We start from the raw sequence: 18,035 nt of genomic DNA, 5'->3' as shown, positions 1-18,035 counted from the left end.
TAACAAGATCTTCGGGAAAGACATCCGAATACTCACAAACCACCCTTGGCAATACAACCTGGGTCTCACCACTCTCACCACTCTCAAAGCTGGCAAGTAGACTACTAAGCTCACTTCGCCCTCGCGAATCATACCCCGGTGGCAAAACACTACCAACCCGGTCTCCCAAGAAATGGAACCACTCCCCGCTCAAGGTACATAATGTAACCCTCTGGCGGTAGCAATCAATAACAGCCCGGTATGACGATAACCAGTCCATACCCAAAATAACATCAAAACCCTTCATGGGCATGACAACAAACGGAAAAGGAAGCCTATAATCGGCGACCTCTATATCACATCCTCTAACACCCTGTTTCAGAATCAACTCACCACCCAAAGGCGATACCACACAAATAGGAGATGCTAACTGTGCTAACTCCAATTCCAAAACAGATGCAAATGCAGCAGATACAAAAGAATGAGATGCACCCGTGTCTATCAACACACTAGCAACTGAGTTGCAAAACAGAAAAGTACCTCTCACTACTGATGGAGCTGGTACTAAATCCTGCGCGGTAACAGCATACACGCGCCCCGTAGGCCCCTGGTCTACCTGCTCACCTCTCGGAGCAAAAGACTGCTACACAGACTGGGATGACGAAGCTCCCGGATTGGCCCTCGAGGCCTGCACAGACTGAACTGGCTGAAAACCCTGCGTCTGCCTAGAACCAGACGCTCCCGAAGTGGCACTCAACTGTGGGCAAAACTTCTTCATGTGCCCAGGTTGTCCACACTGATAACAAGTCAAGAGCTGCCCCCTGCCCAAACTCTGACTCTGCGGTCTAGCTGAAGAAGAAGCCGCTTTCTGACCCCCACCCTTCTGCGGGCAAACTGAAACCTTGTGACCCAACTGGCCACACTTGTAACAGGTGAAATCCCCCTGACCACCTCTCCCGGAGCCTGCACTCGGCACTGGGAAGGTCGATCTAGCAACACCACCCTGCGACTGCTGAGGGTTATAACCCTTCTGTCTCCTGCCATCACTCTGACTATCCTGGCTCCTCTTGGAGCCTCTCTGACCCTCATCCTCCTCCTGCATCATAAGCTCCATATGAGCTGCAGCGTCCACTAGGTGTCTATACTCTCGAATATAAGACCCACCAATTCTCAACTTGAGGCCCCGCCTCAACTTCCGCTCAAACTCATAGCAACGGCGTTCCTCAGACGCCACCAGTTCAGGTGCAAACCTAGACAGACTGGTAAAAGTAGCCTCAAACTCGGCCACTGACAAGCCCTGCTGATTAAGCCGGCTAAACTGATCCCTCAGCTTCTCCCTAGCTGCTGCTGATAAAAACCTCTCCTGAAAAGCATTCACAAACGCCTCCCAAGTACCACCAACACGAGCTTTCTCGTACTTCCACCATTGACCCGCATCTCCCTTCAGTTGGAAGGATGCCAAGGTCACTTTCAGTGCTCCGTCCTCAATGCCAAGCATCTCAAACGTCTTCGTTGTCTGTTCGAGCCATTCATCTGCCTTAAGCGGCTCTTTAGGATCCCCGATAAACTCGTCCGGATTACACCGGAAGAACTCCCTCTTCAAGAAGGAAGGTCCTGTCTCAGCTGCCTGATTCCCAGCTCTAAGAATACCCAAAGCTCCTGCTATCTCTCTGGCCAAGGCACCCATAGCCTGCTGACCTACTGGCTCGGCCACATTGGCCTGCCCAACTCCCTCCTGCACTGCCGGAATCTCACCCTGTAACGGTACTTCCTGCCTCGCAGGTCTACCACGCCTAGCACCTCTTTCTCGTCCTGACATCCTAATAAAGGCAACACAGAACGTTAGCACATTCATAAATGTGCCGAAACTAAACACTCACGTCCTAATGCCTGGACAACTGTAATTCACTCCACATAAGCACATAAACACATAAGCACTTACGAATTTCATTTCCGGATAATAATAGTCCCGAGGCGTTACTAGAGTTCCGGTTAGAAACAGCATTGATCAAGTGCTTTTCCAACAAGACTCCCAGAAACTCAAGGATCCAATCAATATCCCAGAAATTAAATCCCATACACACATAGTCACATAAACATGTTATCACTTAAGCACATAACATATGATACCACATTTAAGTCTCTATCAAGCGAGACAAACCCATTGTGATACTAATCACTTCCCACGTACCCAAAGTATTCGAACCCGGTACGCTCTGATACCAAGTTGTAACGCCCTCAAAATAATAACAATAAACCCATCAGATAAGACATGCATTTACATTTAAACTAACCGCATTCCTTTCATTCATTAGAATTCCATTACATAAGTATTACATGTTAACCTCATAACAAAATGCCCTACGGGCTTACAGCTTTCCAAGTTAACACTTGGTTACAACAAAGAGTTCTAACTCGTTTACACATTAAGCCCTTGGCTTGAAATTACATGTAATACATCAAAAGTAAAACGACAAAACTATGCCCGCCACTAGCCTCCCAGCTATGTCCTTGGAGGTGGCATGCTTCCTGCACCTGAAAATGATATTCCCATATAGGGTGAGCCACAGCCCAGTAGAAATACACTAAACCAACCATGGACAATGACCAATTGATAGTTGGTCAACACTGATACAATCACATAAATTACATATTTATGTCAACGACTTACAAGTCCCAATTACATTTCATTTTCCCTTTTTCAACAGATAAGCATACTAGCTCTATCATCATTTCCACAGATACGTATAAATACTATATCTCACATTCAGATAAGCATAAAAACTATATCCACATTCTCAACAGATATGTATAACAACAATATCCACAGATAAGCATACAAGCTATATCCACATTCTCAACAGATATGTATAACAACAATATCCACAGATAAGCATACAAGCTGTATCCACACTTCACCAAGATAAGCATATGAGCTCTATCTTCACTTCTCTAGACAAGCATATTAGCTCTGTCTACGGAGTTCATCCCCTATCTCCTCCCAATACCTATCCGGTTTAGAGGTACATCCCCTATCTTCCCCTAAACCGCGGAGTACATCCCCTATCTCCTCCTCTACACATAACGTATATAAACACATTGGTTCTATATACAATCACACAATACACACAATTAATGTATTCTATCAACCGTCAAGTTCCATGACACGTTCCATTGATTAGTTTCCGTTTACCTAATCATCATGCATTGTCTACAACAATCTCGACTATCCTCCACCGATAGCCCAAAGCAGTTATTTCTAAAACAGAAAATAAATGCACAAATGGATATTCAATCAACATTTCATTTCCTCATTTCTCACCAATTAATTATCCCAATTAATTAAACAATGTAATTAGGCCATTTTCCATAATTACCATTTCAACCCTTAGGTCCCATTTTCATCAATGATTCAACAATCATTCTATTTTTCTATGCCAAACATGCATCTAGGTTTATTATGAATAAAACCCCAACTTTTGTAAAATTACACAAAAGCCCCAAACTTTCACAAATTTACCAAACCAAGCCCAACATCTCAAAATACCAAAATTTAAAGACAAAACCCATAGAGAGGAGTAGGTTATCCCTACCTCAATTTCGGAGTCCCAAAGGAGAAGACGACAAAACCCAACGTGCTCCAAAACCCGAGATTTTCAGATTAAAATGAAGCCCTCGACGATCAACAACCTTTTTGTAAAGGCCAAAGGTGAGTAAATCACTCCTACTAGATCAAAACCTAGAGAGAAGGTAGAGTCTAGAGTGAGAGGCTCAACAATGGTGATTTTGGAAAAGTAAGAGAGAGAAGAGAAAGTGAAAAAGTGATTTGAAAAGTCACAATTTCGGGATTTAAACCCAGTCTTCCGCTCGAGCGTAAAACACCCCGCTCGAGCGGCCACTCACAGACTTCCGCTCGAGCGGCCAACCTCCCGCTCGAGCACAGAATGCACTCGCCCAGCACTTTTGCAGAACCAGGCCTCCGCTCGAGCTCCCAACCCTACGCTCGAGCTCACAACACTGCACAACAAGATACTGGATGGATGTAATCTACGCTCGAGCGCCAACACCTCCGCTCGAGCGTACAGGCCAAAAATCTGGGCAACTAGTTTTGGTTTCTAAACTCAACCAACCTGTAACAAACCCGCTCAACACATCCTATAACTCAAATACAAAAAAAAAAAAGAAAGGATGTAAACAAGATAATAAACAACTACCAACATCCACGGACACATGTCCGGATCACTATACAACAAGGGTAAACCTGGGATCGCTATACATTAACTGACTGTGATGCAATTCATGTATGATAATTTTCTGTGGATATTTGCAAATTTTTACACTATTCTATGATAATTTTTTTTAATTAATTTATTACGGAAGTTTTTGCATGAAAGAGTGTAATTTTCTGAACACGAGGGACTGCAGGTATGTTATTGATAAACCTCAGGGGTGTTGGCATAATTGGCTTTTTAGTTATTTTTGCCTAGCTAAAAAAACTATATTTGGGAAGTTGGTTGTTTTTTTTTTTTTTTTTTTTTTGTGTAGTTAATTTGATGGCTGTGAGAGAAAAAGTTAAATGATTATAGTTTGGATGTGGCATTTTGTCTTATTAACTATTTTAACCTATTTTTTCATTGACTATTTTAGCCAAACAAGCCATTGCTGAAGAGGGCCATAATTTACCCTTTTTCCATATAGATGGTGTTGCATAACCAAATTTATGTTGATTTTCAAATACAAGTTTTTTTTTTTAGGCATCTCGGCCTACCTCCCTTCCTCCTAACATGAGAGACCAACTATATCACGGGTATCCAAACAGTGTCAAGATTGCTCTACGTTCTCGGTGCCAAACAATTGATACCAAGGAGAAGGTATGCCTTAAATAGAATAGTGTAGTTCCTTTAACGCTTTGCATGCTTGTTTCCATGGACTTCTTTAAATGCTTCAATTTGTATTCTTTAAGTGTACAAATGCAATGTGTGTATTTACATAAGTAACTTAGGCACTTCAACTTTTGGCCTTTATGCTGCTTGCAATTCCTCAAATTAAAGCTGAAATGGAGAAGACACTCCAATGGCTTGTTCCAGTGGCTACAAATACTTCCAAGTATGTTGAATGGGATTGTTTAATGAATCTGTCAGCTTTGTGCTTTGCCTATGCTTCAATTTGAAATCCATTAATATTTTCCTGCTCAAGCTTTTAGCTGCTGTACGGGGAAGAAATAATTCTCCTCGTATAATCCTGTTGACTATGTCCTCGCTCCTCCGTACGACGTTGCTTTGTCACCTGCAAACACAAACGTGAGCTAGCCGGCGGGTGTGTGCCGGAAACCTCTCCGATGCCTAAGTCAGAAAACTTGACAAATTGACAAAGCTCAATGTATTCAAGAGGCAAAATTGTAAGTTGTGTGCTGTTACCTCCTCCGAGGTGATGTTTGTGAGCTTTTTATAAGTTTCGTGTGGCACAATCCTAGTAGGACTTTTATTCCTCCATGCAGAGTCCTCCTAGGATTCATACTCCTAAAGGATAATGCTTATCCTTTTACACCCCCCCCACTGCTTAAACCAAGTGGGATGGTTTTCATCATGGCTGAACTTCCATATGACCGAAATAAGCTTGGCTATGCAGAGCCACTGAGTAAACCGAATTATTCTTAGTTCGGTTCCACCTTTAACTCTATCCTTATCTCGGTTTTCTCATGTACAACCAATGGTACGGTCTTAGACCGAACCAATGACTTTCGGCCGGTATGACTCCAAGACCGACATAACTCTAAGTCGTTCCTGGACCGAAGTATCTTTATAATTCTTGAGCCGAAGTAACTTTACATCCCCTGGGCCAGAGTAACCTTGCCTCTCCTGGGCCGGAGTAATCATTACGGCCTTTTTACTTAGTCCCTCGCACTTTGGGCCACAAAGCCCAACTCGTAGCTCGGCCCAACTTTTCCCAAAAATTACCCTCTCAATTGCCCCTTAATTCCATCTGCGCAACATGATTGGGATTACCAGTCTACTGGTCGAGCTAGAGTTTATTAAGCCTTTCCAGCCGAGCTAAAAACCCTTTAGCCTCTCCAGCCGAGCCAAAAACTCTTGGGCCCTTAAGCCGAGCTAATTTTACTTCGAGCTTTACTTTGTCCGGTTAAAACGTCTCTTCAATCACGACTGTAACGCTTCCCTTTTCGTATACACGTGGCACGCTCCCATTCGTAGAAGGCAGCTGTCAACGCCGTCTTCGTGTTTCGCAATTTTTGAACAGTTCCCGCCCTCTCTCTTTTTCCACAAAACAATCATCCTGCCTTTGAACCATTCACCTTTACTATTCTTCATCTTCTCTCTCTGTGCTCTTGCTGTTCTTCCGTTGCTTCCGAAGACTGATTTTGCTGCCACTTTCCCATCTTCAGTCTCCTCTCCTTCAATCTGGTAAGCCAGTCTATCCTTCTTGCTCTGTTTTTGCTTTCAAATCTGTATATCTTGTTTTGTATGTTTTTTGTAAACATTTTGTCCATTTCTGGTTCGCTTTTGTACTTTTATGAAAAAACATTAGCTGAACCCATGCGTGTATAAACTTCTGTAGAAAACTTAGTCTTAGATCCAAAATCAGATAGCAATCGAACTAGGATACTGTTTGTCCAATATTGGTAGATCACTTTAGACAATAACCGAACTAAAACTTGTAGAAGTTTTAACAAATCACCAACTCCTGATTCACTGTAGCCGAAATAAAATCACCGAACGAAGTTTGAATACATTAGGCTAGGAACCACGATTTTCAACCGAGCTAAGCCTTTGGGGCTAAGCCAGCTTTCTAAGTTTCTAAACCAATCTCAGAAAGCTACCCCTAGTGGTTTTACCGAAGTAAAAAACCCACTATTCAACCCGAGATAACAAAAACCGATCTTGCGTACCCAAAGTTCAAACCGAACTACCAAGTATTTTGCCGAACCAAGACAGAACCTGCCCAGAAAGCCGAAGTAGGGCTCATTTACCTTGTTTTTAATTTGTAGCACGGTCCAACGATCTGTGCTTAACCCCTTTGTTTTCTACTTTGCAGACTTAGGTTACCCAGGCACTCCTACGTGCGCTCAGCCGAGCTACTGAGCACAATTTTTGCACCGATATAACTTATTCATAAATTATACAACAAATGGGTAAGTATAGATATTTGGTAGAGACCCCTGGTGGCATGGCCGAATTCCGAAGGGATTATGGCATTCCAAACGATGTACACTTTACCCTAGCCAAGAAGGACATCATACCGTGGGGCGAAGCAGGCTTTGTACCTTTCACCCTGCTTTCAATAATAGAGACCGGACTAAGGTTCCCAGTCTAGCCTTTAATTTGTGAATTTCTTAGGCAAACCAGGTTATGCCCAACCCAGCTATCCACCAATACATACCGGATAATAATGGGTATAGCCGAGCTAAATTGCCAAACAGGCCTCAACCTCGGTTTAGCCGAAATCTTTCATCAGTACTCCATAGGTTCCAAAGACGATGGCTGGGTTTATTACCTTAGGATACACCGCCGTAGAGAAAAGATAATAAAAGATACACCGGATAAAGACGTTAATGATGATGACTTCTTCTGGGTATCGGGCAATTTTGAAGATCAGCAAGCCCCAATCCCAGGCCGAAGTATAAACTGGAAGAAAGAAGAACCTGGTAGAGTCACTTCGGTTTTATACATGTTTTTCTGTTACTTCGGTTTCAGATTTCACAACCGGTCTGACAGTTTGAATCTTTTTTGCAGACTCGGCTCATCTTGCTTCCCATTATAGTTATCCAAATCTGAACACACTTCGAGCTGCACTACGGATTAAAGAAAGAAGTTGGTCAAAGCTTCTAAACTTTGAGCCGACCTATAGATATAGCGGTTGTCGAAAAGCCCGAGTGACCGATTTCCTTCTTGAAGAAGCACCTGAACCGGACCCAACCTTGCCCGAAATACGACTTGTCCCACTAACCGCTGAAGAAGAAATGGCAAAGAAAAGCAGAGTTAGGGCCCTTCTGACCGCCACAACCAGGGCCGAAGTAGAACCATCCGTACAAACGCAGCCTGCCGTTGTGGCCCTCCCTTCTCAGCAGCCTTCTTCATCTCGCCCTTCTAAACGCGCCCGATCTGCATCAACCGAACAGCAACTTGTTGATGAGGTTGAATCCATCCCCCAAAGTCCTCAACTTACTCTTCAACCGGAGCAAACTGACCGAGCAGAATCTGCAAAATGGGCTCCGAAGCTAACCTTCAACGATCGAGACATCAAAGCTTCTGATTCGGTTGTTGCTGAAAAAGATCATCAATTGGCCTTTAATCTGGCCAAAAGTGTGTGCCTCCCCAAGGACATGGAGCACCACCTAAAGCAATTAAACACCGAAATGAAGTCAATCCGGTCTACATCAAAGTCCATGATTTTGGTAAGTAGCTCTGTCCGCTTTTTCTGTCTGATTTTTCCAAACTTTTACTTCGACTCAAGAGATGTCTTTGTTTTGTCAGGCCTTACAGAAAAATAACATTACGTACAAGAAAGTCCAAGAGCTTAGAAAAACCACGAGGCAAGCAATGGCGGAAGCCGAAGCAAAAGTGGCCGAGCTAGATGAAGCCGAAAAGAAAGTGGCCGAGCTACAAGCAGAGAACGGCCGACTTGCCGATCTGGTTAATTTGGCTGAAGCGGAGAAGCAGAAAGCCGCCATCGCTATGAAAGACAAATATCTGCGTGAGTTGGTAAATCTTGAAAAGAAAAAGGATACCGAAATAATTCAACTGAAAAATAGCGTGAAGGGAGCCGAAAAGCAGGGCTACAAGAAGGGTTATAAGAAGGCAGAGGACGCTTATGTCAAACAGTGCGATGCTGCCAAGGAGCTGTTCTTCAACTACGGCTGGAGGGCGGCTGTTGAGAAGCTCGGTCATGATTCACAGACTGAGGTTTTCAACCCTCCAGCCTATTTTATACCGAGCTCCCTTGGGGAGTATGCTAATGCCTTGCAACAACAGTTTTTAGAAGACTCAGATTCTGACGACTCCTCTGCTTCTGAAGATACTCCGGTCGTCAGAGCGGAGCCATCAGTTCGGTCGGAGCCCACTGTGGAAGACCTAACTATTGATCTTCCTAGTGAAGCCGTGGTTCCAGCCGAAGTGACTCTTCCGACCGTGAGTGAGCTCCCTTCTGAAGCCGGTCTTCATGCAGATGCTGATGCAGCTTTTGATGCCGAAATTGAAGAACTTTTCTCTTGATAATGTATTTTTTCTCTGTTGCTTTCTGTCTTTGTAACCGAACTATGCCCCTTCTTTGTAATTACCTTTCAATGAATGAAAAATTTTGCTTGAACTCTTGTTCCGGTTTTGATATGTATGTCTGTACTTTGTGATGCCCTCTATTATTTCAACTGTTTTTTCGGTTTTAGCTGGTTACACTATGCTTACAAGCCAACCACTCCTTAGCCGATATTTTTACTTCGGCTGAGGAGTACACATATTTTGTTTAACCCAGCCAATCCGATTTCAGCCATACCCTTACTTCGGCTGATGAGAAACGAGAGTTGGTTTAGCCAACCATTCTTCAGCCATACCTTTACTTCGACTGAAGAGTAACCGGAGTTGGTTTATTCCAGCTAACCACTCTTCAGCCATACCCTTACTTCGGCTGAAGAGTAACAGGAGTTGGTTTATTCCAGCCAACCACTCTTCAGCCTTACCCTTACTTCGGCTGAAGAGTAACAAGAGTTGGTTTATTCTAGCCAACCACTCTTCGGCCTTACCCTTACTTCGGCTGAAGAGTAATAAGAGCTGGTTTAATCCAGCCAACCACTCTTCAGCCATACCCTTACTTTGGCTGAAGAGTAACATGAGTTGGTTTATTCCAGCCAACCACTCTTCATCCTTACCTTTACTTCTGCTGAAGAGTAACAAGAGTTGGTTTAATCCAGCCAACCACTCTTCAGCCATACCCTTACTTCGGCTGAAGAGTAACAGGAGTTGGTTTATTCCAGCCAACCACTCTTCAGCCCTACCCTTACTTCGGCTGAAGAGTAACCAGTGTTGGTTTAATCCAGCCAACCACTCTTCAGCCTTACCCTTACTTCGGCTGTAGAGTAACAAGAGTTGGTTTAATCCAGCCAACCTCTAAGTTAGTTTTTCCAGCTAACTTAGAATAATGTTTGGTTATTTCGACCGAACGTCCTGCAGCCTGGATCCTTCTCCTGGGCTTAGGAAGGTGTTGGTTTAATCCAGCAAACCACTCTTCAGCCTTACCCTTACTTCGGCTGAAGAGTAACAGGAGTTGGTTTATTTCAGCCAACTTTTAAGTTAGTTTTTCCAGCTAACTTAGAATAAAATGCTTGCAATGTGCCTAATCGTTACTAAAGCGAACTTTTACAAAGAACAACTTGTGCGGAAAAGAATTGCTTGTTTTATTGAAGAAAGAAAAAATTACATATGTTTGAAAAAAGAAAAGCTAAAAGTAAAATAACTTGAGATTGGCCGTGTTCCATGGCCTAGGGATTGCTTTGCCGTCCTCATCTTCTAGGTGGTATGCCCCTTTGCCTGCTAACCCAACCACCTTGTAAGGACCTTCCCAGTTTGGCCCTAACTTTCCATCTCCTGGGATCATGGTGTTTCCCATTACTTTGCGCAGTACCCAATCGCCTATCTTGAATTGTCTTGGACGCACTTTTTTGTTGTATTTTCTGATCAACTCTCGTTGGTATGCGGCGATGTGAACTAGTGCTCTTTCTCTTCTTTCTTCTGCAAGGTCAAGTTCCAATGTTATGGCATCTCCATTCAAGTCTGGATCAAAATTTTCGCTTCGAATTGTGGGGAGGCCAACTTCCAGTGGGATTACTGCTTCCATTCCGTAGGCTAAGGAGAATGGCGTCTCTCCTGTTGATCGCAGAGGTGTGGTGCGGTAAGCCCATAAAACATGAGGAAGTTCATCCGCCCACTTGCCTTTTGCCTTTTCTAGCCTTTTCTTTAGTCCATCCAAGACGACTTTGTTTGATGCTTCTGCTTGCCCATTTGCTTGTGGATATGCCGGTGTAGAATTGTAGAATTCTATCTTGTACTCCTCACAAAAGCTTCTGAATATCCTGCCGTTGAACTGAGTACCATTGTCTGAGATTAGGGCTTTTGGTATGCCAAACCGAGTAATGATATTCTGCCAAACGAACTTCTTCACATCTTTTTCTTTGATTGATGCTAATGCTTCTGCTTCCACCCACTTTGTGAAGTAGTCTGTTGCTGCGAGAAAGAACTTCCTGCCGCCAGGTGCTGTTGGAAGTGGTCCTACTATGTCCAAGCCCCACATTGCGAAAGGCCATGGGCTAGTCAATGGTAGGAGTTCTCTAGCTGGTTGATGTATTTGGTGTGCGAATTTTTGGCATTTCTCACACTTCTTCACATATTTTTCTGAGTCTGCCTGCATATATGGCCACCAATATCCTTGCGAAATGGCCCTGTAAGCTAGCGATCTTCCCCCTTGATGGCTTCCACATACCCCTTCGTGTATTTCGAACAAGAATGCTTCCACTTTGCTGGGATGGACGCACTTTAGGTAGGGCCCTGAGAATGACTTCTTGTATAGTGCCAAAGATGGAGATAGCCAAAATCGCTGTGCCTTTGCTCTTACTTTGTTGGCTTCTTTTTTCTCTTCTGGTAGAATGCCGTCTTTTAGGAATAGGATGATGGGATCCATCCAAGAGGGGCCTAATTCTATGCAACATACCTCTTCTGCTTCGGGGTCTTCTATGCTTGGTCTTGGTAAGTAGTCGGTGAGCAATGGATGAGGGATGGATGTGTCTGCCATTGAGGCGAAGCCTGCTAGTTCGTCTGCTCTGCTGTTTTCCTCCCTGCCGATTTGTTCTATCCTTACTACATCAAATTTCTTGATCTCTGTTCTGACCAGTTCTTGGTACTTGGCCATTCTGTCATCCTTTGCTTCGTATTCGCTAGAAATTTGGTTTACCACCAGCAGAGAGTCACTGTACACCATTAGTTCGGTGGCCTTCATGTAGTATGCTGACTTGAGCCCTGCAAGAAGCGCCTCATACTCTGCTTCATTGTTGGATGCTGGGAAGCCAAGGTTGATTGCTTGCTCTACAACCAGGCCGTCTGGAGAGATGAGGACTATGCCAAGTCCTGCACCATGCCGGTTGGATGCTCCATCCACAAAGAGCTTCCACATCTCTCCAACGAACAACTTCCAGCAAGTGGAAGCATCAGATGATGTCGTGGGGTCAAGAGTGGTGTTTTCTTCCATGTCCATGCTTGCAGTCTGCCCCTCGCCATCTGATTGGACTATTGGTGAGTCTTGGTTTGCTTGGTTTGCCTCTTCCTTGCTGTTTTTAGTTTGGTCTGCCTTGGAGTTTGACTGAGTGCTTTCTGCTAGGGGTTGCGCTATTCCGGCGTCAACTTCCATCCCTAGTTCGGTTGTGTCAGTTAGGTCGACTAGGCAGATATGATGACTTCCAGGAGTAAACTCTGCGACGAAGTCTGCCAAGGATTGAGCTTTTACTGCGGTTCTGGGTTGGAACTTGATGTCGAATTGTCCCAACTCTACTGCCCACTTCAGGATTCGCCCAGAAAAGTTTGCCCTCTCAAACAAAGCTTTTAGTGGAAAAGCTGTGAGGACGACTATGGTGTGGGCATGAAAGTAGTGTGCCAATTTTCTGGATTCCATCATTAATGCTAATGCTAGTTTCTCCAAGGGCAAGTACCTTGTTTCGGCTCCCAACAATGTCTTGCTGACATAAAAGATGGGCAAGTGTTGTATTCCTTCTGCACGAACCAATGCTGCGCTAACTGCGTGCTGAGAGACTGCTAGGTACAAAAAGAGTTCTTCACCAGGTACTGGAGTAACAAGCAGTGGCGGGGAAGACATGTACTCCTTCAAGCTTTCCAGAGCTCGGTCACATTCTTCGTCCCACTCAAACTTGGCTTTTAAAGCTTGAAAGAATGGTCGTAGTCTGTCTGACGACCTGCTTATGAATCGGTTGAGTGCGGCCGCCATGCCGGTGAGATGCTGCACTTCTTTGACTGAGTTTGGTCTCTCCAACTCCTGGATTGCTTTAATCTGAGAGGGGTCTGCTTCTATACCCCGGTTGGTCACAAGGAAGCCCAAGAATTTGCTAGATCCAACCCCGAATGCGCATTTGGACGCATTGAGGGGCAACTTGTGTTTCTTAAGGATCTGGAACATCTCACCTAGGTCTTTAAGATGGTCATTCTCATCCTTGCTTTTGACCACCATGTCGTCGATGTAAGCCTCCATTGTTCTGCCTAACAATGGTTCAAACATCTTGGTGACCATCCATTGGAATGTCGCCCCTGCGTTCTTTAGGCCAAAGGGCATGACCTTGTAGCAGTACAATCCCCTTGGTGTTGTAAAGGATGTGACCTCCTGGTCTGGTTCATGCATGGCGATTTGGTGGTAGCCTCTGTATGCATCCAGAAAGCTAAGTCGGTTGTGTCCTGCCGTCAGGTCCACCAGTTGATCTATCCTTGGTAGAGGAAAGCTATCTTTTGGGCAGGCCTTGTTGACAGTTTTGTAGTCGACGCAGACACGCCATTTACCTTTCTTTTTTGGCACTACGACTGTGTTGGAGATCCATCTTGGGTAGTGCAGTTCTCTAATTGCTCCTGCCTCCAGCAGGTTGCCTACTTCTTCTGCCACTATTTCGGTGTGGTGGAGTGCCGATCTGCGTGTGCGCTGAATGACTGGTCTGGCGGATGGGTGGACATTGAGTTGGTGACTGATGAAGTTTGGATCAATGCCTGGCATGTCGTAGGGCGTCCAGGCAAACACTTCGATGTTAGAGGTCAAGAATTCCAAGACCTCTAATCTCTCAGTGCTGGACAACGATGAGCCAAGCAAGAAGAACTTATCCGGGTTCTTTTCATCTATTTTAACCTCCACCAAGTCCTCCACCGCTTTCTGATCAGCCTCTTTACCGACGTCCGCGAATAGTTCATTACTTTCTGGTTCTTCCACCGAATGAACATATCCTTTGGCAGCGCGGCTGCCATTCACCGTGGCGAAACATTGCTTTGACATGATCTGATCTCCATAGACTTCTTCAATTATACCGGTGTCGTTGGGGAACCTCATTACTTGGTGGTAACATGACGCCACCGATCTCATGGCATGCAGCCATGTTCTGCCCAGGATGATGTTGTAAGTGGAGGGGACTTTCAGTACCCAGAACTCCACTTGTTTTGTTACGCTTCCTGCTCTGACTGGAAGGATTATTTTGCCGACGGGCCACTCTGGCATGGAGTTAAATCCAATTAGGGGAGAAACTGCAGGCGCCAAGTCTTTGTCTTGTAGCTTCAGTTGCTTGAATGTGTCGTAGTATATGATCTCACATGAATTACCCTGGTCAATCAGAATCCGCTTGACGTCAAAATCCTTGACTCGGAGAGTGACGACCAGAGCATCATTGTGAGGACAGTATATTCAATCCAAGTCTTTATTCGAAAAAGACATGACGTTTGTTGCCTCTGTCTTCCCTTTCTTGGTGGCAGGTTGGGCACCTAGCACTTCTCTAAAGTGCTCAGCCTTTTTGATTGATCCTCTGAGCTCGCATACGCGCTCAGGTTCAAAAACTCCATGTATGACATTGATAATACCTTGAGGCGGTGCGTCGATTGGCATTCCATTGGGATGGTTATTATGATCTTGGGGGGCTGGTTGCGTCCCTCCTTCAATATATTTGTCCAAGTGGCCTGCTGCCACCAACTCTTCCAAGTGCTGTCTTAACGGCGTGCAATTCTCAGTTCGGTGCCCCTTTTCTTTGTGGAAGGTGCACCGTGATCTGTCATCGTAGTCTTTCTGAGCTTCTCCTAGCTTGGCTGGCCACTTGACAAAAGGCTCATCTCTTATTTCGCTCAGGATCCGATATATTGGTTTTTTGAACACCGTGGTTATGGCGGTGCGGATTCTCAACCATCTTTTGTCTGGGTCCTCTCCATTATCTCGTTTTCCATGTCCGTTCCTATTACTTCGGTCTACCGTGTTGACCTTCGCTGAGGTTTTCTTTTCTGGTACTGCGGTCGCACTAGATTTTGCTTTGGCACGTGCGCCATCCTCTTCTACCTTGATGTGCTGATGCACTCTTTCCATCAGGGCTTCCATGGTGAGGGGTGGCGTCATGGTGATCGAGTCCCTTAGTCTGTTCCCGGCTGGAAGGCCTCTTTTATACTGTGCAATGGCAAGATTGGTGGGGCAGTCTCCAATCTGGTTGAATGTCTCCCAGTAGCGACTGTTGTAGGATCTGAGGGTCTCTTTTTCACCCATGTCGATGGAGAGTAACTGGTCTATTTCCACCGGCGTTTTAGTGTTTGTTCGGAACCTTGTTACGAACGCTTCTGCCAATTGGGCCTAGGAGGCTATGCTGCCCTCTGGGAGCTTTTCGAACCAAGTCAAGCCTAGGTCGCCAAGGCTTGATGGGAAGAGTATGCACATTAAAGCCTCGTTTCGCCTGTACACAGCCATGACTTGGCTCAAGTGGCTCAAGTGTGAATACGGGTCCGTCTTCCCTTCATATGTAGTGAATTTCGGCTGAAGGAAGCCTGATGGTAGGGGAGCGTTCTCGATTGCTGGAACAAACGGCGAAGTTTGTAGTCTTGCCAATGCTTTGTCCGTTGGTTCGTAGGCTGGGCGCGGTATTGGCATTCCAACCTCGACGCTTCCATGCGTCCGAGGAGCCAACCGCTGTAAGGCAGAAACTCTGTGTGGATCCCTTGCCCTGGCATCCTCCTTGCATCGTGCTTTCTCTTCGAGCACGGTTCGTAAGTTGGATGATCTGGGTAATTCTGTCTGTCTAGATCTGGTTTGGTGCGAGTGCGAGGGCCAATACGTGCTCCCTTCAGTGTATGATCTCTCAGATCTCATCCTCTTAGACCCGGAGTGACGAGTTCTGGAAGAAAAGGATTGAGTGTCGCCTGTTCTAAGGCTTCTGCTCTCTCCTTGCGAGGGTGTAGTATTCCTACTACGATTTTCTGAGTGGCGAGGGGGCGTCTTGTTTTTGCGCCCCTCTCCTGTCGCCACTTCTTTTTTCTTCATCTGTCGTTTCAAGGCCTCCATGTCCGCCGCCATCTTTCTTATTAATTCATCTTGTTCTTTTACGCGGTCTTCCAGAACTTGAGGGTCAATCCTCCGTCTTTGCCTGTTTGGACTTTGTGAATGAGAGCGATGGGGGCTGTGAGTCCGTCTCCCCCTAGCATCCCTCCTGGAGGTATGTCTTTGGGGCTCCAAGTCCGCCATGGGAGGGACAGAAGGTAATCCTTCACGCCTTGCGCCCCCTTCTGGAGTTAGTCCGTCGACGGCGGACTGCGGTAGTTCCTCAATATGTGCCATTGATTGAGAAAATGAGAAGCTTAGTCAAAAGGTTTTGTTCTCAGTCCTTCCCACAGACGGCGCCAATTGTACGGGGAAGAAATAATTCTCCTCGTATAATCCTGTTGACTATGTCCTCGCTCCTCCGTACGACGTTGCTTTGTCACCTGCAAACACAAACGTGAGCTAGCCGGCGGGTGTGTGCCGGAAACCTCTCCGATGCCTAAGTCAGAAAACTTGACAAATTGACAAAGCTCAATGTATTCAAGAGGCAAAATTGTAAGTTGTGTGCTGTTACCTCCTCCAAGGTGATGTTTGTGAGCTTTTTATAAGTTTCGTGTGGCACAATCCTAGTAGGACTTTTATTCCTCCATGCAGAGTCCTCCTAGGATTCATACTCCTAAAGGATAATGCTTATCCTTTTACACCCCCCCCCACTGCTTAAACCAAGTGGGATGGTTTTCATCATGGCCGAACTTCCATATGACCAAAATAAGCTTGGCTATGCAGAGCCACTGAGTAAACCGAATTATTCTTAGTTCGGTTCCACCTTTAACTCTATCCTTATCTCGGTTTTCTCATGTACAACCAATGGTACGGTCTTAGACCGAACCAATGACTTTCGGCCGGTATGACTCCAAGACCGACATAACTCTAAGTCGTTCCTGGACCGAAGTATCTTTATAATTCTTGAGCCGAAGTAACTTTACCTCCCCTGGGCCGGAGTAACCTTGCCTCTCCTGGGCCGGAGTAATCATTACGGCCTTTTTACTTAGTCCCTCGCACTTTGGGCCACAAAGCCCAACTCGCAGCTCGGCCCAACTTTTCCCAAAAATTACCCTCTCAGCTGCCATAATATGGTCATAAATGTATTTACATCTTTTTTCCTTTTTATTTGGCTGATAGGGCTCATCAAGGTTTTGGGTGGGTTAGAGAGTGGGCGAACACCTGGTTAGTTATTCGCCTTTCTCTTAGTGCTCATATTTTCATTTTCGTCAACACTGACATTTAGCCGCATGCGTTCTTTTCTTGTAGTAATGAGTTCGGCAAGAAGGGGGACACCCATAATAATGTGATTCACCTCCAGACACTTCATCACGCAGATATGCACAAGACAGACCACTATGTCCTCGAAATGGCAACATGGCTTCACCGTCTAATCAGTGTTGTGAGATGTAGTGATAATGGAATCTGCAGAGCTTTGCCAGTACAATCTCCAACACCGCCAAGGATTGAATCTGTAGCCAGTGATGATGCAGCGACTCCCATCCCGATCGATTCTTCGAAGGCCCACAATGCCCAATTGTCACTAGAAAATAAAAATTTATTGGAAAAAGTGATGAATCGGAAAAAGTTGGGTCTTGGAATAAGCAAAAGTCAGGAATTTGGTTTGGCCAACAAGTGAGGGAGCAAAGTTTGGGCACTGAGCAGGAGTATAGAGAATTCGCCGAGCTGGCAATCAGAGCTTCCAAAATCTTGTGTTTTGGATGGAATGGATGGATTACATACAATATTTTGAAAGCATTCATTAAATTTCATTACTAGCATTTTTTCTTCATTTGTTTATTAAATATTTACATTTGTTTATTCTCTCATTGTTGTATATACCTTTTACATATGGTCTTAGATTGATATATAGATAATAATTAAGATTTTGTTGGACTCATAATTGTGCACCTAGGAAAAGGAAAAAAGAAAAAAAAATGTGTTAGACCCTCACGGTCAAATAGCCA

At 45.0% G+C, this 18,035-nt stretch overlaps 1 pseudogene; it reads left to right on the top strand.

Moving 5' to 3' along the window:
- Positions 1-17,821, top strand: part of LOC145797995 (protein PSK SIMULATOR 2-like) — a 99,425-nt pseudogene extending 81,604 nt beyond the window's left edge.
- Positions 17,822-18,035: the final 214 nt, after the last annotated feature.

Source organism: Camellia sinensis, chromosome 8, assembly GCF_055761805.1.
Source record: "Camellia sinensis isolate YWXY chromosome 8, ASM5576180v1, whole genome shotgun sequence".
Classification (NCBI taxonomy): domain Eukaryota; kingdom Viridiplantae; phylum Streptophyta; class Magnoliopsida; order Ericales; family Theaceae; genus Camellia; species Camellia sinensis.
The sequence above is the reverse complement of the archived record's forward strand: the minus strand, read 5'-3'. Positions and strand labels throughout refer to the sequence as shown.